At 55.0% G+C, this 22,284-nt stretch overlaps 1 protein-coding gene across 2 annotated transcripts in view; it reads left to right on the top strand.

The window, feature by feature from the left end:
• Positions 1 to 22,284, top strand: part of PAX7 (paired box 7) — a 103,170-nt gene that overhangs the window by 65,304 nt on the left and 15,582 nt on the right. The gene's annotated exons all lie outside the window — the stretch shown is intronic.

The following is a 22,284-nucleotide window of genomic DNA, read 5'->3' as shown; positions in this document are numbered from 1 at the left end:
TGAGTATTCACTGGAGGTGGGGGGGGGGGGAGTGCAGATTAAATCCAAGAGGGGTGTTAACCTAATTCCCACCTCCAAGTGGTGAGAAGACACTTGATGCAAACTTACTTTGCATCCAGCTGTAGTGTGGAAGAACTCAGTAGCAGAGTTCGGGTTTAATCCCCAGCTCCACTGCCCAGGGGGGTCTTGGTCAGTCGCCTCTGCTGCTCCCCTGTTAAACGGAGTCTGTTACTAGCCTCCCGACATGGGCTGCACCAACACACCAGCAGAGGCCCGGCACAAAGCAGTTGCCAAGAAAACATTATTCTCCTGCCTCCTATTTATAGGACAATGTCATTAACATGGGAAACCTGTTGCCTAAAGAAAAAGCAGGTTATCAGAGGAGGTCAGCAAGCTTACGGCCCTTGGGCCACATCCATCCAGACACACTTTTTATAAGTAAAGTTTTATTGGAACACAGCCACGCCCATTGGTTTCCACATTTATGGCTGTTTCATGTAACAACAACAGAGTTGAGTCATTCTGCAGATGGCCCACAAAACCTAAAATATTTACTCTCTGGCACTTTACAGAAAAAAAATTCATCGATGCCAGGTCTAAAACATTCCTGAGGATTTATTTACTGCTCATTTGGGGTCCTGGGCACTGTTTGCCACTCTGAATTTGTGTACTTGAGGGTTAATTGCACTTGTGTCCCATCACTTGTGGGTAAAACCTTGAGCAAATCCATTCCCTGCTCTACGCGTGGGTTTTTTCGTCCATAACATGGGGAGAGTGCTGGCCCCTACCTGGGCCTGTGAGCGCCCAGAAACTGTTAGCAGCGCGTGCGGATGGCCTGACAGTGAGGCCCTGAGCCCTCGTGGGGCCCATGTGATGGGGTGATGGACTTGCCCTGGCTCTGAGGTGGCATGCCAGCTGCAGAGATGGTCCTCACCGAGCCAGCCCACTCTCTCACCTGGTGTTGTAGGTGATGGAAGCTCTGCATTTGCAATGCAGCCTGCAGAACGGAATGTTCTCCCGGCTGAAACCAGCGGGGCCTTTTTTGGGGTTCAAAGCGGTGTGCCCTCTGTCTCATTAGTACCGCAGCCTAACTGGCCGAGCTGCCCCTTCTAGAACAGACACAGCAGATCCCGGAACCAGCAGCGGGAGGGTGGCATCCACACCCGAGAATGCGTTCCAAGTCCGGCCTGGTTGTAAGAAAGAAGTTTGGAGGAGGCACCGCTTGGAAAGCTGAAGGGGGCCTTGGAGCGTATGCAATAAGGCCGCTCATCTCATGGGACAGATGGAGGGCTCGAGTGGTCCGCTGGTGGCCCCAGGTCAGCATGAACAGGGCCCAGGCCAAGGACAGGTGCTGAGCCCTGACCATTGCTCCCAGCCGCCCACCTCCACCTCAGTGGGGCCTGAGGTGTATCTCCAAAGCAGCACTTCCGTTACAGGACAGAGGAGAGACTAGCAAACCAGGGCCTCCCCAGCTCTGGATGTCGTTTGGTGACGGGATTAAAGGTTGAGGATGCCCCACGCTCTGCTTAGGCCCAGAATTGAGTCTCAGGAAGGAAGAGGGGAGGGGAAGAAAGTGACCCTCTAATCAACCTGGACCTTCTCCCGTCTGCTTTGAAGCCTTTGGAGCTGGATGTTGGGTTTTCGGCCCCTGCCCAGAAGCTTCTGAGATAGGACCCCCCTCCACCCAGCCCAGGGTTTCCCCCAAAACCAGAGGCGGGAGACCCTGGGAAGGCCCACCCGTTCCTTGGGCTGAGAGGACATGATGAATTAGGTTGTTCCCACCGAAGGTGTGAAGACGGATGGGAGGTCTGACAGGGGCAGAGGGGACCCGGGGGTGAACAGCTGCGGGAGGAGGGGAGGGGGCTGCGCCCAGGCGGCGGGGCAGGCGGGGTGTGCTTCCGTGCATGAGAACCGCTGGGGTTAAGCTGCGAACACTTCCTGCAGGAACGGGGTGGTGGGGGAGGGGCTCTCTGGGGCTGGTGCAAATGTTCCTGCTATTTCTGAGCTCCCACTCCCCTCAGGTTCCTTCCTCTCCTGAGAAGGCAGCCTTGATGTCTTCAGGACCCTCTCTGCCTTTGGGGGAACCCTCTGCCAAATGGGGATCACCCACAGGCAGGCCTGCCTCCTGTGTCCTCTCTCCCCAGCGGGGGTGGAGGGGCGCGGTTTCTCTGTAGCTCAGCTGGGGGAGGGGGAGGGATGGGCCCCTCTGGAATAGGGCGTCCCCACCCTGGGTTGTGGGGTCATCACACTATCCTACTCCCCAGGTTTGGGATGTCCCTGCCACACAGAACAACAGAGGGTGTTTCTGTTCCTACAAAAGCCGAGGGGGGTCACGCTGAGGGGATGAAGTGAGGTTGTGCTGAGCACGTGCTCAGACCACGATTGTGAGCCGTTCATCACACCCAAACATCGGCCTCCAGGGGCCTGACCCGGGTCCCTTTTCTCAGACCCAGCCAGGGTGACCCGCCATGCAGAGGCTGTCCCATGGAATTTCACAGAAAAGCCATTTACTGGTCCCAGCTCTCAGGCTGTGCCCCGGCTCTGAAGCAATAACGAGTTGGGCACATCTTTTCAGAGTGACTGTCCTACGTGCCGGGCACTGTTCTAGGCCCTTGGGATAAATCAGTTATGAAAGAGACATAGCTCCCTGCCCTAGCAGAGCTGATGTAGCAACGAGTCAGACAGCCAATAACAGGATATAAAAGCAAGGCAAATACCCACATCCCATTCTCCTTTTTTAGAAACCAGCTGGCAACAATAAGAAGTCATCTAGGCAAGCCGATCTCTTTAGCTTTGTGGAGGGAAAAGCTCAATCAGCCCACATGATGAATGAGGAAACAGGCTAAGACCTCAGGGTGGGGGCCACTGGCAGGGCAGAGTCATATGGGCATAAGCCTTCCAAGAGGTTTGGTTGACCTTGAGGCTTGGTTTCCTTGGAACCTACCCTCCCACTCACCCTCAACCCCCAGTCTTTTCGTGTCCTCCCCTGGCGGACTGGGTCCTTCTCAAGAGGTGTCTGGAAAAGGAATCCTGCCAAAGGAGTCCTGGTTTCTGATGGCTTCTCGAGGGGCCAGGGCTTGGACCTATGTCACCTTCACCCCAGACTGAGGCTCAGTTACTTGGAAGACTCTTACAAAACAACTCAGGGCAGCTTAGGACTGAAAAGAGACCTTTGTAATGAGGATAACGGAGTCATCAGAGCTATCTGCTTCTTGATCGCATTCTACTAGCCCCTGTATAGGAATCTCAAGCAGGGCCCATATCTGGGGACAATGGGCAGAGATGTAAAGGACACCCGGGTCTCCCCTGGGCACTGCCCACTCTGATGCGGGAGACACAGCCCTCCGCTTAGGAGCTACTGGTCTGATGGAAGAGACAAACCCCTTGTCCTTTAGAGACCCCAGTCTGATGGCATAAGCACAGCCCTACCTTGGAGAGTTCCCTATAGGCGAGGAAGATGGCATGTGCACACAAGGCACTGGAAAGTTATATTCGAACTGCATATTCGTAGACCAGCTCTTTCCGCTCCAAGCCCCCGAGCAAAGATCGGATGCAAAGTTCTTGCATTTCCAGGGTCATCTGTCTGGAGGGTACAGGCAAGATGCCCTGTGCTGGGGACTGTATCAGGTGTGTGGGCATGTCCCTTACAGGGGCAGCCCTTAGTTGGAGCTTCCTTCTACCCCAAGCTTTTTTTTTATTATGCAATTTTATTGAGATATACTCACACATCATACAAATCATTCTCCCCAAGCTTTTATAGATGCAGACTCTATCAGAATTGAAAGTGGAAACTGAGGCCCAGACAGGCAGAGAGAACTGGCCATAGTCACACTGTTGGGTTAGGAGCAGAGCTGGGACCAGAGCCCAGGGCCCGAGGCTCCAGCCAAGTGCTTCTGTCACAGCACCATGGAAAGAGGGCATTCATGTCGTGCCGTCCCTGCTTTCTTTACTCCATCCTAACGTCCCACATTCGTCATCTCCTTTGTTCTTCTCTGGAGCTTAATAAAGCAAAAGACCCTGCAAAAGGGATTTACATATTTATACCCTCCCCCCTGCACACACGCGTGTGCGCACACACACACTGAACTTGTGAAAAGTGCTCTCCAAGTGTGCAGGGAACCAACCCTAAGGCCATGATCACGGCACCCAAGCCTTTTTGTTCTCTCCCTCATCTCAATTCTTTCTTCTTTCCCTCCTGTGCATGAAACAATTAACGGTGATAGCTAACACGTGATTACACAGGGCCAGGTACAGATGGGGTGAAATGTTTTCCCTGCTTTCATTCACTGAATCTTGGCAGTAATCTTGTGATCCTCATTGTACAGGTGAGGAAACTGAGGCACTTGGAGGTTGACTTGACCAGGGTCATACATTTGTCCATCCATCCATCCGTCCATCCATCCATCCATCCTTCCATCCATCCTCTGTCCAGCCAACCATTCAACATATATTTATTGAGCCCCTACCATGTGCCATTTCTGTGGTAGGTTCTTGAACATGGTCTGGTTCTGGGGCCCACCACGCTGTTGTGTTATATTCGCCCTATGAGATTGGTCCTATGCTCCAAAGGGGAAGTTGAGCCCCAAGGGGCAATTAATGGCAGAGTCAGGTTCCGAGCCCATATCCCCAAGCACCAGGCTTCTCCCTCCTCCTGCAACTGGTAGGAATAAAGCATCAGGCCTGAGAAAATGGGCTGTCAACAGCTAATGCCCAGTGCCACCCTCTTGGCACCCCAGGTAACCAATCCAGCAAGGGAGGACACCCCATCAACTGAACAGCGACTGGTTGCCAGATCCCTGCTAAGCACTTTGCCTATATGAAGTCATTCAAGCCCCACACTTGGGGGGACAGGCTCAGAGAGGTTAAGCGATGTGCTGGAGGCCACAAAGCTGGGGGCTGGTGGAGGTGGGATCCTAACTCAGATCTCCGGGCCCCTCTAACCCTCAGCAGGACAGGATGAAGTGGTCAGCTTGCTCTAGGGAGCTGAGCGACGCCCCCACGTGGTGGGCACTGGAAACTCCCTTTGCCTCTTTCTCCTCTTACTTCCTCTTTGTGTTTTTTTTTCCACCTTTATTGGCGACACTGCGTTTATAATAAGCATTTAAAATGAGCCTTGCTGGACCAAGGACGAGGAAGGAGGAGGGAGTGGGAGATTTGTAGAAAGGATGAGGAGGAGGGGGATTGTGGGGTGTTAAATAGCCCAGAATTTTTAAAAAACTGATGCAAATCACTGGTAGGAGAGAAAATTATGTGCAATTACGTCCTGATATTGGAAGGTTTTGCCTAGCCCAGGCAACAAGATCTCATTAACAAGCAGAAAATAAGATTGAAATGGTGTGTAAAAGAGCTGAAAAATGAATTTGAATGCTGCGTTTGTCCACAATTACCCCCTCCTTCACACATATTTTATTGCAATTTTTTTATTATTCTTAATCTCTCCATTCCTCAAAGCAGATTGGGGACATCCTGGCATTACTGGGGCGTCGGGAGGAGGTGTGGAGGATTTCCTGCTCCCCTGAAAGGAGACCCTTCTCTCGCACATTTTCCAGGGTTGGGTTTTGGAGGGATCAGAATTCATTTCTCCGGCTTAGCAGGTTGTAGGAACACAGGGCTTTAACCCCAACTGCGCTCTCCTCTGCGCCCCGCCCGGCCCTTCCTTCTCCCTTCCTCTAGCCTCTTCTGCCACCTGCTTCATTCTCTCTCTACTTCCTTCCCTTTGCCTTCTAGGGGTCTCCTCCAGGCGTTCCCTTTCTCGGGATGCTTATCCTTTGGGCCCAACAGTGGAAGAAAGCTGGGGATGACAGAAACAGCAAGGCTTTTGCCACCAAACAGTCCTGAGTGGTAGTTCAGGTTCTGCCACTTACTGAGTCACTGTGTGGCCTTGAGCAGTTTAGTTAACCTCTCTGGGCTTCATTTTCCTTATCTGAAAAGGGGTGACCACCCCTACCTCTCAGGGGTTCTGTGAGAATTAAGGGAGACTGTGAATGTAAAGTGCCTGGTATATGGTAGGAGCTTAATAAATGTGCATCCCACCTCCACCCCCATGCTGGCCACTGACTCTGCCTTACTCCAATCCCCATCTCTCCAGTTTCCCTCTGGTCTTTATTCCTTCCCCTTCCCCTCCCTCCCCCCTCCCCCGAATGGAAAATGCATGCGTTGGCTCTCACCCAGGAGAATGCAGGTGTGCTCTGCTGACCCTGAGTCTGGGAGAGAGAGGGTGCAGGGGTGCAGGTAGCTCCCCTGTCTCTGCAGAAAGCAGAAGGGAAGGCTGCCCCTCTAGGCCTCCCTCCTCTGGTCCCTGGGAAAGGATCAGCCAGTATGGAAGGAGCAGCTGACTCAAGCAGGAAGGACACAGGCTCCGAGCAGTTTTTCCCAGGATGAGGCCAAGCTAAACTGAGTCACCCCCTCCCCCCCACACCCATTTCTCACAGAGACCAGCAGTGATGGGGTGAGGTCAGGGGTCAGTTTGTGAGATGGACCAAGAGGCTGTAGCCAGCTGTTCTGGACCTGAAGCTGAATGACAGTTTTCAGCACCCTCCCTCCTCCACTGAACCCAGTAACACAGCCCAGCTCACAGAGACTCCACAAAGTCACATCTGCCAAGCCCCTCTTCACAGCCCTGGTCAGTGGAACAATTGGGAGACATGGATGCCTCATCAGGCATCCTCCCTCACCCCCGAGTGCCCACTCCACTTTCCCCCTGATGGGACCAGCCCCAGGGTAGGGCGGAGCTGCAAGGCCCAGGGGCTCGGCCCCTGCAGAGGGATGGATGGGGCGGGGTGGGGGTGGGGGACCCGACTTTCCTCCTGGGCAGCCTGGGAGCCCTCCTGGCCTCTGGGGAGACAGACCCTGCCAAGAGCCTGCTCTCACGTCCAGCTCTGTCTTTGTCCATGGTTAACCTACCTCAGTGGGAAAAGCTGAGTTATTTCCCCCTGGCGGCTCCTCACCAAACAAAACCACCTGCTGGTGTCCATCAGCAGCTCCCGCTCCAGCCCACATGGAAGGCCGGCCAGAGCCCCCTCGCCTGTGAAAACAGACCCGTGTTTATGTCTCAGCCTTTCTCACCCCTTTTTTCCTGGGTGGAGGGGAACAAGGAGGAGTGGAGAGAGAGGAAACCCTTCCAGAGAGAAAGGCCCAACCAGGATCAGTAATTGGGGGGAAACTGCCAGGGTGGGAGATGGGGGCCGTGCTTGGGAATTGGGGGCCTGCCTTCCAGGGTGACCTTGGGGGGTCCTTCCATAATTGAAGGAGAAAGTAGGAGAGCAACACTGACTTTTTCTTCTTTCCTAGAGGGTGAGTGGGATTCTGAGAGTTTTGAACCCCCCTACCCCTGCCTGGGGCTGAGCATTGCCCCCCCTAGGGCCGCTCGGAGGCCTGCTTTTTTGCTCACCACACAAACACCAGTGTAGATGGCTAAGGTGGAGAGGGCATGGGTGGCCCATCGTATGGGCAGCATAAAGGCTCAACACAAATACTGGGGGTGGGCAGGGGCGGGTGGGAATGTGCAGCCTGCTTGAGAGATCTAGATGCCTCCATGCACCGTGGTCTCTGGTTATGCCCACGGGCTGGAAAGTCATGCTCCGCACACCGTGATTTCTTTTGCTGACACACAGTAGGTCTCCCCCACCTGTCAGCTAGACCCCAGGCATGCTGCAGGCTTGATTAGACACAGCGATGGGCTGTTCCCAGAAGGACTTGGAGGCCACTGGTCATTTAGTCTCACTTAAATGCCATTACATACTATTCCCTTCATAGTCACTTCTTTAGCTCCTGACATATAGGGAGGCTCACAAGAGAAATAAATGTGACAGTCCCCGCTCTTACAAAATGTTATTTGTGGGGAGCCAAGACTTTCTACTCCCTTCCCCCAAATAGCAAACAGAATCAGCTACTGACAACTGAGTGTGATTTCTAGTCAGACAGGAATTTCAGAAGAAATCTGGAGAAGAGAGAGTATGAGACGGCTGCTTGGGGAATGCCTCAAAGAAAAGAAGGATTTTCTCAGGGGAGTGGAAAGGAAGGAGTAGGAAGTTGATGCAGAATGAACAGCAGCAAATAATATAGCAAATACTAAAAGAGTCACTCATTCAGATGCATCATGAGTCAAATTCTGACTCCTCTATTTGCTTTCTGTGTGACCGCGGCCAAGTCACATGAGCTCTTGGAGCCTCAGTTTCCTCATCTGTAAAATGGTCCACTACACTCACCCTGCAGGGTTGTTATGAGAATTAAATGCTACCATTGATGTGAAACACCCAGCACTGTGCCTAGCATGTAGTAGGAGCTGAATAACAGACAGGTTCCCCACTCCCCCCTTTACTTTTCTCTGCTCTGAATTGAGCCAATACCAGTGAGGTCTGGCAGGTTTCTTTGCTTAAGCCATTTCTGTTCTGGGTCTGGAGGCCCAGCCCAGCACAGGCCTGGTCACTGGTTGGAAACTCAAGATATCTGAGTTTATTCCCTGTCCTACTTCCAACCTGCCATGTGACCTTGGGTACATGCCTCTCCCCTCTGGGCCTCAGTTTCCCCATCCATGCAATGAAGGAGACGGACCAGCTGCTAGTAAAGACCACTTGCCTTCCTGCTAAGAGGGGTGATTCTGTGGGTTCTTTGTAGGAGCATGTGAGTCACTGATTCTGCAGGGATGGATGGGGGAGTGCTCTCCATCATACATCCCCTCCCCACTCTCCTGGGGCCCCAGCCTGGGCCTGCTGGGGCTTCCCAGCAGGCAAGGGGGTTAGCCAGAGATGCCTGGCTTGGTGGGAAAGAATGCAAATAGAGGATTTGTCTTTCTTTTCTGATTAGCACGGTGGGGGGGGGGGGGCTCGGGACAGTCCCAGCAGATAGAGGGGAAGAAAATGAGGGAGATTAGCAATTAATACGGCGGGCAGACTCGGAACAACGCATGCTCATCCCTGGGGTCCCCTGCGGCAGAGGGGCCGCCAGGATGGCAGGGCTGCCAGACTTGGGAGGCCAGGCAAGACCCCCAGGTGGAGGTACAGGGGTGACTTTGAGGGTCCTTAAAAGGTCACGCTCTTCTCTGCCTCCAAACCTTTGCATATATTGCTCCTTCCACCTGGGATACCTTTTCTACCACCCCTGTCCCCCGCCCTCATTGCAAACCCACCCCTACTTGTTCTTTAAGACTTGCCCATTCTGGGAAACCTACCCCATCCCCTCAAGGTGGGTTAGTTGGGCATTCCCCTCAATTGCATTGATCATATTTTATCAGCATATTAAAAGTACCCACATTACTGGACAAATATTATCACATAGTAATAATAATAATAATGGCCAAATTGTTTTTGAGCAATTACTATAGGCCAGACACTGTGCTAAACCTTTCATGTGGATTACCTCACTTAACTCACATCACAGCCCTTTGAGGGGGACCTTGACATTATTTCTGCTGTACAAATGGGGAGTCAGAGGCATCAGGGAAGTTAAGTAACTCTGGCGAAGGTTAAGTTGTTAACAGGGCAGTGGAGCCAGGATTTGAACCCAGGCTGCCTGGCTTTGGAGACCATGCCCACGTGCCCATACCCCATGCAGAACATTAGCATGCTCTGTTTGCCACCAGCTGGTGATATCTTCAAGGACCCCAAACCAGAGGTGATTCTTCAGGGCCCATCAGAGGGGTCCAGCCCCCGGCACTGTCACTTCCTACCCCTGTGACTCCTCTGTGAAGGGGGGATGATAATAATTCCATTCCCACAGAGCTAGTCTGAGAAGCCATCAGGTCAATCTCTGCAAAGCACCTGGTACAATGAGGGGTGGGGATGGGGCTGCTATATGCAGATGGGGGCTTGAGGCTCCAGCAGGCACCATGACGTGCCTGAGGTCACGCCTCGAGTTAGTGCATAGCCAGGTCCTGGCACTGCTGTTGCAGAATTAAGGCCCCCCACCCCAGCCCCTAGGCAGCCATCTGTCCCTTCCAGTTTCATTTCCCGACCTTTCCATCGGCTTTGCTGGACCACATTTCCCTGCTCCTTCCAGTCTCGCTTCCCAGACCTCACCCTCAGGCTCCTCCCTCTCTCTTGAACCTCCCCGCCCACCCCACCCTCTCCCAGTCCTCTCCCCAGCTGTGAACATTTCTGCACCCCCTTTGGTAGTGAGGGTTCAGGTATTCTGAGACACTGCAGGAGCTCTGCTGAGGGCTGGCTGATAGGGAGGAAATAAGCAGAAGCACCTTCTCCCCAGGAGCTCCCATGAACTGGACCTGTGCCCCATCATTGGTCAGGCCCCACGTGCTGCCTTAACACCTGTGCAGCCCTGGCCCAGTCACATCCCGACTCCGTGCCTCAGTTTCCTTCTGAGCACGACAGGGTGGACACCCTCCAGGCAGAGGCAGGACGTCACCTCTCCAGGACGCTGCGCCCTGCACAGCCTGGCCTTGCTAGTCAGCCCTGCCTTCCTGCCTTCTTTCCTGTCCTGTCATTCTTGTCCCACCCGTGCCGCAACCCAGAAATTCCTGTTGGCAGCCAAACTGACCAGAAATTCATCTCTGATTTCGTTTTCACACACTCCCTTTGCTCCCCATAGCTCTCCTTTCGCCATTTCCTCCGTCCCACTCCCCAACTCTCCACTTCCCTTCTCTCCCTTTGGCCCCATTTGCACCCTGTCCCCTCTTACACCTGATATGACCCTCTCTTCCCCTCCCCGGGCCCAGCCCCGCACCCCTCCCCCACTGTCTTCTTTCGGACCCTCCAGACTCCCTCCCTTCCCTCTTTCTCGGTCCTTCTCTCCCTCATACAGTCTCCCCTCTCTCTGGTCTCTTCCATTCTGTTTTCTCTCACCTTTCGATTTCCCCTGGCAAACACCTCTCCCCCCGGCCCCCCCTCCCCCCGTCAGCCCGCTCCCCTCCCCCTCTCGCCCCTCTACTCCCCTTCCGATTCTCCTTTAGGAATTTCTGGGATCCCTGCACCTGTCCCACTCGCTAATGCTGGATTCTGAGGCAGGGGCTGGGCTCCTAGCCGCACTGACCCGGGTCCTGGCCGGGGGTGGGGGGCGGTGGCGTGAGAGCTGGGGGGGAGGGGGGCCAGGCCGGATCTGCGCACCCTCCCCCCCACCCCCACCCCCACCCCGCGCTCCGCCGCCGCCGCCGCCGCCGCCGCGCCTTTGATCCGTGGCCCGAGGCCACCTGACAGTGGAAAATGCGGGGAGACAAAACCACTCAGTCAAAGTGATTCCCAACAACTGTCTCCCCGAGATAAGGACGCGCTCGGGCTCGGCGGCCTGCTTAATTCCTCCTGCCCGGCCCGGGATCCCGGAGCAGCAGGCGAGCCTGGCCGCCCCCGTACGCGGAGCCCCCCGCTTGGGCCAGGCCGGATGCGGGGCGCGTCCCGCGAGCACCGGCCCAGGCACCAGGTGGGCGGACCCGCTGCGGCTCCTGGGGAGAAACAAAGAGGCCCTTCCCTGGGAGCGCTGAGGGCTTGGTCTCCCTCCATCCCTTCCGCCCTTTTCCCCAGGCCTGTGCACTCCTGCTCCCTCGGCCTAGAATATTCGCTGTCTCTTCTCTCTCCACCAGCGCAGAGGTCACTTCCTCCTCGGAGAAGCTCTCCCTAACCCTCCAGTCTGGGCAGCCCCACTCCCTCCCCCAGTTACCCTTCATCCCCACCACAGGGGAGCAGCTTTGGCTCTGCATTCTTTCTCCCCAAGGAAGCAAGGCCAGCCCTGTCCTGCTGGCCTCTCTATCCCCAGCACTAGTAGGGGGCAATAAACAATTGTGAGTGTGCAGCCAGGATACTGGGCTTTTCTTCTGTGCCCAGCCCTGGGCACTGGGGATACCAGGGGAGCTCAACTGGGCCCCAGCCTTCAAGAGCCTGCCAGGTAGTTTGGTGAGACACGAGCAAACAGACAATCACAACCACAACCCACATGTCTCTAGAGAGGAGTGGATACTGGGGCCACACTGGGGAGGGTCTGTGGCCCTGGGCAGCCTCGTGCCTAGGGAAATACCCTCCTTGAGCTGGACTGGGCAGTCCACCTGGAGCCCTGGCTTTGCTCTTGGACCCCATTCCTTGGCAAGCTGGTGTCCAACACGGAGGCTGGGGTCAGAGGTGGCAGAGATCAGATGATGTAAAGTGAGGCCAAAAAGAAAAGCTCATGATTCAGCCCTAACCCTTAGCAGGCGGTCGGGGACAAAGGGAGTCAGTGTGCTTGGGGTGATGACAGGGGACAGGCCATGGGGAGGCAGAGTTCAGCTCAGCACAAAGAAGAGCTTTCCAACAGTCACAGCTGGCTGCGGGTAGAAGAGGCAGACTTGTAAAGCAGTGAGCTTCCCGTCTTTGGAGGTGTGCAAGCAGAATTTGGACTGCATCTGTCAAGACTTTGGAAAGTGCATTCTTGGCAGGGTAGAGGATTAAACAAAAGTCATTGGCTCCCAAACTTCTGCATCAGAATGATCTGGGATGCCTGTTAAAGACCTAAATCCCCAAATTCCACCCTCAGAGTTCTGTAGTGAGGATGGGCCATCTGCATTTAGGGGAGGCACTGGGTCAGATGCAGTAGATCAAAGTCTGACTCATCTAAGGCACAAGATTAATGAGTTTTCACCTGGCCATCCTCGTCCTGTTGGAGCACGAGGCCCCATCACTGACCTCCTTGGTCTCAATATGCTCAGGGATCCCCTCCTCGCACCCCACTAACATCAGCTCCTTTACTGTCTTTTCTTTAGGGTGCAACTGAGAGGGGTGTCCATTAGAATGGAACCAAAATCGTCCCTTGAGCATTCTCAGAGTTGCAAGGCATCCCAGAGAAAGTTAACCCACTGCCTTGTTTTACAAACGGAGCCAACCTGTAATGCCCCCCGCACGTCTTTCCCTGCCTGGAAAGACTCAGGGATTAGTAGGGTTCACTGGGGACATGGTGGGGTGGCAGTGGCCCGATTGTTTAAGAGGGTCCATTTATAGCGTTTAGTCACCTCTGCCTCTGCCTCCGGCAGCAGCGGGACTCTCTACTCTCACACAAAGCCCTGGGAAATCTTTCCAAGCAAGGGCATTGGTGAAGATGAAGGGTCGGGAGACCGGGTGGCGTGTGGCAGGGGGCCCGCCCCACCTGGCTCCTGTCTCTTCATCCTGCTTTGCGAGGATGGGGCTTCGGAGGGTTGGGGTCTACTGGGGGGCTAGCGGAGAGAGAAGGGCTCAGAACACGGCTCCCCAGGCCCCTGGGGACAATCGGGTGGCGCTGGCCCCAGGCCAAATGAACGTGACCCTCTCACCAGACCGGGGGTCTCTGACCTGGAGCGGTGAAGGATTAAGGTCCCGTGAGGGCCCTGGCAAGTGTCTTATCACAAAGGAGACATGTCCAGGCTGAAATTGAGACATGCTGCCTGGGGCAGAAATGTCTGAGCCTCCCCTAAGGGGCTCCATCTCCCTCCCCTGCTACAGACAATGCCTCCCCCTCCTCCAGTTCCCTGAGCCCCGGGTGCTGACTCCACCCCAGTCACCTCTGTTCTCCCTCTCTCTGCCTCAGGGAGAAGGGGCTGTCCAACCAGGCCCCACCCTGATCGACCCCAGCAAAGGAGCGGGCCCCCTGACTGTCTATGACGATGGCAGGGACAGCCCATCTGATCAGGCCTGAGCAGTTGACAGGGCACTTTCACCCGGTTAGCGGTTTGATCATTTCTGGGCGCAGAGGGCTCTGGGCTCGGCAGGCCCAGTTTACAGACGCAGTAGGCGAAGTCAGACGGCAGCACGGGACAGTGTCGGAATCCAACCCTCAGACCTGGGAGATGCCAGGGATGAAATTCTCTCCTCCCGCGGGGCCATCAGAAGAGGCAGGGGCTGGAGTAGACTTGCTACTCCAAGCTTATTGCGCTTTAATAAGATCCCAGGGCACTCGCATGCATGTGAGATTTTGAGAAACTTGGCTGAGATGACCTGTCCTGCCCTCCCCTCCTCTCTGTGAGCTCCCCACCGTGACTCACAGTGGACCACTGTGGACAGCAGAGGGAGGAGAAGGGAGGGGAAGAAGTAGAGTGAAGAAGCTGAGGTCCCTTGTTCCCAGAGGGAGGGGCAGGGTAGCAGGGACGGGCCGAGGTCCCTGCGGCCCTGCGGTCCTGTGCTGCACTGAGAACCGACTGTACCAGGTGTGGGTTGGCGCCTGAGCTACCTGGGACAGCTTCAGCGGGGCAGGTTCAACCCTGGCCATGCTGGGACAGCAGGCAGAGGGGCGAGCAAGTGGAGAGTCCACAGACAAGTGGACAGAAAGACTGATGCACCCACAGAGACAGCCAGGTCGTGAGAAGCTGGTGGCGAGAAGGAGGGTGGGTAGAGACAGGCACGCAGAGGTGCTAGGGACCGAGAGAACAGTGGAGGTGGAGGAAGCAAGGTGGACAGGGAGAGATGAAGAGCCCAGGAGAGAGGTGCATGGAGAGATAGAGACGGAAAGACAGAGGGAAACAGAGAGACACACACAGCACTGGGAGAGACAGAAGCAGGACGAGAGAGAGATGGATAGAAAGAACAAGAGACAGAGCAGCCCAGAGAGAGGCATGTGGAGATGGACATGACGACGGGGCAGGAAGGGAATGTCCATCAGATAAAGGAAAGGAGGCGGGTTGGTGACTCAGGTGCCGCAACTGAAAGGAGAATGGAGAGGGGAGAAAGGGCCAGAGCCAGAGGGCGGCAGGTGCAGAAGGACGACTTGAGGGTTCAGAGATGCCAGGCTGGGGCACAGGAGAGCAGGGAGGCTGGGAGAGCGAGGCATGGGCTCTGCAGTTAGGGTTTGGGAAGCAGCCCTACTACCTCCTAGCCATGTGCCCTTGGGAGGAACGAACTTAGCTCCACGTGCCTTGGCTCCCCCCTGTTCATGGGAAGCCTGGTGGCAGACAGGTCCCTTCTACCCAACATCATAACCTGCCGGAGCCCAGCCTTCCCTCCGCTGCCCCATCAGTCCCATCTCCCACCTATAGTCCAGGTTTCCGTGGCAGGGACCTTTTCCCAGGTAAGCGGGGTGCCCTGGGCCTGGACCCCTGATGCCTTCCCTGCTCTGAGTCCTGGCCTCCTGGTGTGACGGCAGTAGGTCCCAGGGACCCCAGAGCCGAGATGAAGAACCCTGCCTTTTGGTGGAGTGTTTCCCTTTAGTTCCAGATGCCACCCTGACAGGTGCTCTCCTGTGATTAATGTCCCCTTCCCCTAGGCCCAGGGCCAGCCCGTCTGCCCCAAGCTGGTGCTGATGGGGGTGGGGAGTGAGGGGTCAGTACAGGGAGCAAGCCCTCCTGAACCTGCCATGAAGGAGGCTGTGTCAGCAGAGTGCCGAGCTCCTGGGGGGCAAAGGAAAGAGGCCACTGGGGACCACCTGGGGGGGCGACAGTGTCCTGATAATGGAACCACTAATGGTAGGCTCGGGGGCACACGTAAAGACCTTTCACCCTCTCAGTGATGTAGTAGGTAAACTAGATCAAGTGCATGAACATGTGTGACTTGGCAACCTCAAGGCCTTGTACAGAGTGGCAAGAGAGTGGGCCATGGATAGTCATGGGTAGAACCAAGATTAGGAAACTTGGGTGCTTTGGGGAACTCTGGACAGAGTTTGGGGACCATGGTTTGGGGATGGGGGTTTAGTTAGAATTAGTCATGTTTGTGTTGGAGAGTATTATCTAAGTTGGGGCAATGGTTACCAGCTGTGTGATCTTGTACAAGTAACTTGACTTCTCTGTGCCTCCTTTTCCTTGTCTGTAAAATGTCCATGCCAGCAGTACCCACTTCACAGCATTGTTGTAAGGAATCAATGAGTTGACACACACGAAATGCTTAGAACACTTCCTGGCATGTAGTGAGCATTAAAGAAATATTAGCCAGGATGGTGAGTGGTTAAATTTGGAAGTGCAACCAGCATCAGAGTCCTGGTGTTGGGTTGTAATCAGAGCTGGGGGCCTGGGTTGGAGCAGTGCAGATTGAGGTCAGGACTGTGTCCCGGTTCCTTTCCCCATCTCGTCCAACCGCCTTGGTGTATAACACGCGGCATCACCTTCCTAGCCTGCAGCACCTCCGAGAAAGCTGCTATCTTCTCACGCATCTCTCCGGGCCCGGGGACTGAAAGGAAACAACATCCCTCCCCAGCCATCCCCAGCCTCTTGTTTGTTTGGTACGTCAGAGCCGTGGGCAGGTTTTTTGCTAATTTTGTGCCTGCCTTTATCAAATGGGGATTCACAGGCACTTTATCCTCAATAAGTGGATTAGTCAGTGAGCTCAACAAGAAGGTATCCGACGCAGGGGCTGCTCCGGAGAAGATATTTTTTTGTTTCACAAAGAATGGATCCCGCGTTTGCTGCCCCGTGCGGGCAAGGAAGGAGGCAGAGCGTCGCGGTAGCTGGAAGGGCCCTCTCTGCACCTTTTCCTGGTGACAGGGGCATCCTAACTTGTGGGACGTTTCTACAGCATAGAGTGGGGGGAAAGCTGGTCCTCAGAGAAAGAGCCCTTGGACCCCTCTGGGGAGGGAAGCAGGAAACACCAAATGAAATCCAGCTACCAGAGTTTGCAGGCTCATTTTGAGTTGAATCCCTTCCGTGAGCCACCGTTTCCTCCTCCTCACCTCCACCTTCATCCGCCGTTCCTTTGCCCCCTTCTCTTCCCTTGCCTTCTGACTCTTCTCTTCCTTTCTGCTTTCTCTCCTTCTCAGACACCTCCATGGGCCTCTGCCAGGCTGTCTGCTAAGAATTCAGACATGGATAAAACATGGTCCTTGCCCTGGCAAAGGCCAGGCTGTCGTGGAGCAGCAGCAAACCAAAAATCTGCTAGGCCCCCAAACAAGGCGGCAAGTGGAAATCAGCGGGAAACCCTAGAATGTTCCCAGATCCTCCTTAGCCTTAAGATCTCTAAGGGGCTCCTCAAGTTTCTTTCCAGGGTCCCCCTGATGATAGTTGAGTGTGCTCACCCCGAGGTCCCGGAGGAGGGTAACACAGTTTCACGTATTAGCTTTAAGGTGCGAGTGAGTTCTGCGTTCTTGGCCATTATGGATCCATATGTGTCGGGTGATACTAAGGTAGTGAAGCAGCATCATGTCTCGTTGTCACTCCAGGAAGTGGCACCATGGTTAACCCGTGACTTTGCATCACACGCGATGGCTGGGGCCGAGGGAGGGAAGAGGTGACAATGACTGCATGTGAGTGACCCAGAGGGTGAAGGAATCCTAGACAGAAACAGAGAATCCAGAGGAGAACCAGGAGCAGGGGTCGGTGTGTGGAGGTGCCCAGGGTAGCGTCAGGGCGGAGATGTGGGTTTATTTCAGAGGCATCTGGAGACCTGGAGACGGAATAAGATACTCAGAAAGAGGGAAGGGAAAGAGGCCAAGAGGATGTTTGGTCCAGCTGTTCCCCCACAGCTGGTTGAGAACCTTGGGGGCCCCAAATGTTTTATTTTTCCCCTCCACTTAAAATCTGAAAGGCCTGGATGCCTGGCTTCCTGGTCTGTGCCGGAGCAGGGAGCTGGTTGAGGAGGAGATGGGGAACAGGGATTCTAAGATGGAAAGAAAAAGATGGGGCCGAGCAGTCGGGTCCCCAGCTGGTCGTTAGCCGCGTCTGTCCTCCCCGAGCTGCCTCCAACTGAGTGTGATTTTGCTATTTATTTACATGTAATTATTGCTATGAGGTGCAGATATTAACGCTGTCAAGAGCAATTTGCTCTGACATTTTTCACTTGCTCAGTGCCCCCGCCACTCTCGATGGAGCCCAGGGCTCTCCGTGCTCCCGTCGCTGTGCGCTCGCTGGCCGGGCTGGGAACCACCCAGCCGGCAAGGAGTGGCACTGGCGAGCTCACCCAGCTCCTCTGCAAACTCATTACGCTTCGAAATTGAATCTGGTCCGGGAGGGGACTGGCTGGGCCCCGCTCCACCTGGCCTGGGCTGGCTCAAAGCCTCACTCCCCGGCCTTCTGCAGAGAAAACCAGGCAGGGGCTGAGCTTGCTGGGGCAGGGGCCTCGCGGCTGAGGCTGGCAGAGGAGGGTGGAGGCAGCTGGTGAAGATGGTGGAGGGTCATTGTCAGAGAGGTGAGGGTGGGTGCAGCCCCCTCTAGGCACAGTCTCGAGGCAGAGATGACACAAGAGTTCCATGGGGGGTAGGAAAAGGCGCTGAGCTGGCTCTGCAGTGGGTCCCTTAGATACATGCTAGAAAGTGCGACTTTGGAGTCACACCTTCCTGGGTTCAAATCCCAGCGCTGCCACTTACCAACTGCATACACTTGGTCAGATTATTTAGCCTCCTGGAGCCTCAGTTTCCTGATCTGTAAAGACGGGACATCACACACCCAATATTTCACTGAATCTAGGATAACTTGGTACTGGCCGTTTCTTGAATTTATTAAAAAGTGTCAATGAAAATTTATGACACGGGCCCTGGATGGCAGCTGTAGTGAGGCATCCTTTATTGTAAGATGCACCCCAACTTCAGAAAGATCAAAATGTGCATCCCAGAACTGACAGCCTCCTGACAGCTGGGGTGAGGAGGGCTTGGCAGTGCGGCCCCCACACACAGCAGGGATGTGAAACGAGGTAGGGGCTCAGTAGCCGGACCCCATGGTCATTTCCCCGCTTGAGCGTCAGGATAACCAGGGGCCATTTTATAGAAGAGGAAACTGAGATTCGTCTACTCATTCATTCACTCATCCATTCATGCGGCTTAAGGGACTTTCGCCCTGGGGTGGGCAAGCAGGCCCTAAGGTATCACGGCTCCAGGTCCCTAACGCATTGTGATATGTGCCAGCTTGTCTGCCCAGGCACTAACGAGGCCTCCCTGCTACCACTCAGTCCCTGCCACGGCCAATCTGCGTCCTCGTCTCCTGCAATTACCCAGGAGGACCCCCACCCCAGCCCCCCAAGCCCTGTCTCCCACCCTGGGCTGCGGCCCGGCTGGAGTCAAGGAGGCCCCTCCCCCATCCCTCCCCCTCCCCACTCAGCTCAGCCAATTAGGCCCCTGACACCTGGAGCCGCTGACAAACTGTTTCTGTCACTTGCTTTCTGTCTTTCATTAGGGCCGCAGGGGAGGGGGAGCAGGCAGGGGAGGGGGAGGAGATGGGATCTTTCATGCTTAGTAAGGCCAGATACATTAATTACAAAATGGCCATTTGCCGCGTGAAAGTGTGCTAATTAAATTTATGCAATCATTATCTTTAAATAGTCATATCTTTCCCGGCGATCGGCCCCTTCCTTCCCCAGCCCGCTGCCGCTCCGAGCCTCGTCACTCTAATCCCCTGTCCTGTCTGCCATTTATGGCTCCGGCAGAGATAGTCTCCGAATCCCACCACGTCTCACAACGCCAGCACTCACCAGGGGCCTGGAGCCCTCTCACCCATCCTGGCACGGAGAGCTTCAGACCTGTGCCAACCCATGAGCCACCCAACAAGGTGGAGACCAAACCAGGCCCCTTCCAGTGTCCTCAGAAATGTCTAGATGCTTCCAGATGTGTAGTTGACATTTCGTACGTTTGCAGAGAATCTTTTCTCCTTGGATGGTGAATGGCAAGTTGTGTCCATCCCCAGATTCACACACGGTCTTTAGCCAAGCCTCCAAGGACACCTGGGGTGGGGACTGGGCTCTTTTAAATCCACTGGGTTCAGGGAGGGAATTCATTCCATTCAGCTGACTCTGCGCCAGGCCCTGTGCTGGGGATCGATGGATAGAGTCATTCATTCATTCACTCACTCACTCACTTATTCAGTACATCTTTGTTGGACACTTCCTATGTGCCAGGCTCTGGGACTGAACTACCAGCCTGCCTCCAAGCAACTCCTGGCTGAGTCCTGGGAGGTCCTGCCTGCCTGAGAACCACGCAAAGGGTCAGGGTCAGCCTGTGCCCGGAGAATGAAGTTGGGCCCCGGTAGGGCTGAAAGTTTCCTCCGAGGAAGGCTCAAAGCCCAGTGAGGTCCTGGCTCAGCCTTCCAGCGTTTCCCCCACCCCCACAGACATGCACTCTTATCAGAGTTTCAACGGAATCCTTTCTGCTGTCATTTCAGAAATTACCTTCTCCAGCTTTCTTCTTCAATCAAACAGAGCCTGTCTTTGAGGCTTTGGGGGTCTGGTGTATGGAATCCTACGTGGACGGAAGAGATTTCTGGCAGGGCCTGAGGGTGAAGGTGGGGTCAATGGCCAGGTGCTGGCCAAGTCCCTTCCAAGCTTCTGGGTCTTTGAACTTCAGCCTGTCCTCTTGGCAAGGTTGTTGACCAGTGGGGCAAACAGGACACGTGCTCCCCACGCACATGCAGTACTCCCAAGCACACAGACGACACTCACACGCACGTGCAACACTCACACACGAACATAACACTCACCTGTGAACACACCTGCAGTACCCACACACGTGCACGCACAGTACTCATGGGCACATGTGCACAGCACCCCCACGCGCCCCGGGTGCGCACGCATCCATTTTCGAGGGATAGCTCGGACCAGGCCCAGGGCGAAAGCTTTGGATTAGAAGTCAGGGGTACTGGGTTCTCACCCCAAACCTGCCCTTCATCCCCTATATGATTCTGGGTGAGTCCTGAAGATTTCTCATCCTAAAAATAGGGCAGCAGTGCTTCATGGAGAAGTTATAGGGCTTTCTCACACTGTAAAGTACTGCGCTTGTGCAAGAGAACGGCAGCAGCCGGGCTGAGAAAAGCCTTCATGGAGGGCTGGGTAGTGATGAATGAGGGGAGTGGGCTGGGGATTGGGGGACGGGGCATAGGAGGGGAGCAGGCTGCTGTGTGGGACGATGGCAGCGGAGGGGGTGGAGCGTGAGGGCCATAAGCAAAGAAATGGAAGGAGGGGGTGGGGGTGGCGGCACGGTACCTGCAGGAAATCTTGTTTGGAAGCTCCGAGTCAGCACCCGAAGCCCATTACCGCTGTCCACAGGGGGCAGGGAGAGGGGAGGGGGCCCAGATCTGCTTAACAGAGAATTGAGAGGGAGAGATGGGGGGAGCAGGGGTGGCCGGCTGCCTGGGTGTGTGATTTCTCGCTTGCACTAATCCCAGCATGGAGCTGGGGACAGGCAAGGGGCAGGCGGGGTTCTGTGGATGTGACGTGGGTCTGGGTGTCTGCTGGGGAGTGGCGGTGGACAAATCTAGGCACGCAAGCTGTGCCCGGGAGCTGGCAGGTGTGGCAGTGTGAAGCCGAGGGTGGCCTTGTGTATGTGTGTGGGGGTGGGGGGGTCCCTCGGCCTGTGCACGTTCATCTGTGAGGCATGTGGATGGCTTGTGGCCAGGTGGGGTGCATGTGCATGTGCACCCAGTTTTTCATGAACGCCGTTCTTCGTGCGTTTGTGTTGGCACGTGTGTGTGATGCTGTCTGCATTCCTGTATGTGTGCATTTTGTGTGCACATCCATGTCTTTGTCCATCTGAGTGGGGAAGTGTAGTTGTATGGATGGCAGTCAGCAGTGATTTGAGAGCAGTGGTTCTCAAACTCCGCTGCACGCTGGAATCACCTGGGAAATTTTTTAAATGCTCATTTCCAGGCCTTCACTCGGAAACCCTAGGGCATGGAAGCTGGGCATGGGCATTTTGAAAGCTTCCTAGAGATCCCAGTAGGCAGCTGAGGAGAAGAATAGTGATTGAGTGGGCAAACCCCAGTGGAGCATCTTCCCACGTGATATCCCCAACCCTCAGCCTTCCCAGAGGGGTCTGTCTGCACACAGAGATAGACTCCAGACCCCAGTCCCATAGGAACCGGGACAAGTTGTGGGGTGGGCTACCCTGGCACATCTGCCAGCCTGGAACAGTTTTGGGTTCATAGTGATTTGTTTCATTCAGTGGAGGCAAACATTGCACTCCATTCCTGGCGAGCTGGGCCCCTGTGTTCTGTCCTGACAGTGGAAACAGGCTGCCCCCAAGATATCCCCCTCTCACCTTTGCTGGGAAGCAAAGGGATGAATTAGTAAGACAGCGGACCAGAGCTGGAACTGAAGCTGAGTCACTAAAGCATTCTCTGTGCCAAGCCAGTGGGTCCTTCTGGAGCCACACCTGAGACTGGGGTCAGGAGTTAGTGGAAATCAGCCCAGGGGCAGGTGGAAGGATGAAGGCGCAGCCACTTGCTACACCACCGTGAGTTTGCTGCAGGACCTCTATGAGTCACTCTCTCTCTCTGAGCCTCAGTTTCCCTATCTGTGAACAGAAAGCTGTCTGAGAATTGCCTCCAGTGTATTGATGTGTGCTTATATCTTAAGTGCGTGGCAGTGTAAGTGCACTGGATGAGTTTAAGAAAAGTGGGTGTGAAAAAGTTTGAGAAAAGAATTGCCCTGATGGTACATTAGGGATTTGATGAACAACTAATTGGCCATCCAGACAAGAGGCGTTTTGAGTCACCTCATCTTC

Source organism: Tamandua tetradactyla, chromosome 2, assembly GCF_023851605.1.
Source record: "Tamandua tetradactyla isolate mTamTet1 chromosome 2, mTamTet1.pri, whole genome shotgun sequence".
NCBI classification, from domain to species: domain Eukaryota; kingdom Metazoa; phylum Chordata; class Mammalia; order Pilosa; family Myrmecophagidae; genus Tamandua; species Tamandua tetradactyla.
This window is presented reverse-complemented; position numbering and strand designations above follow the sequence as displayed.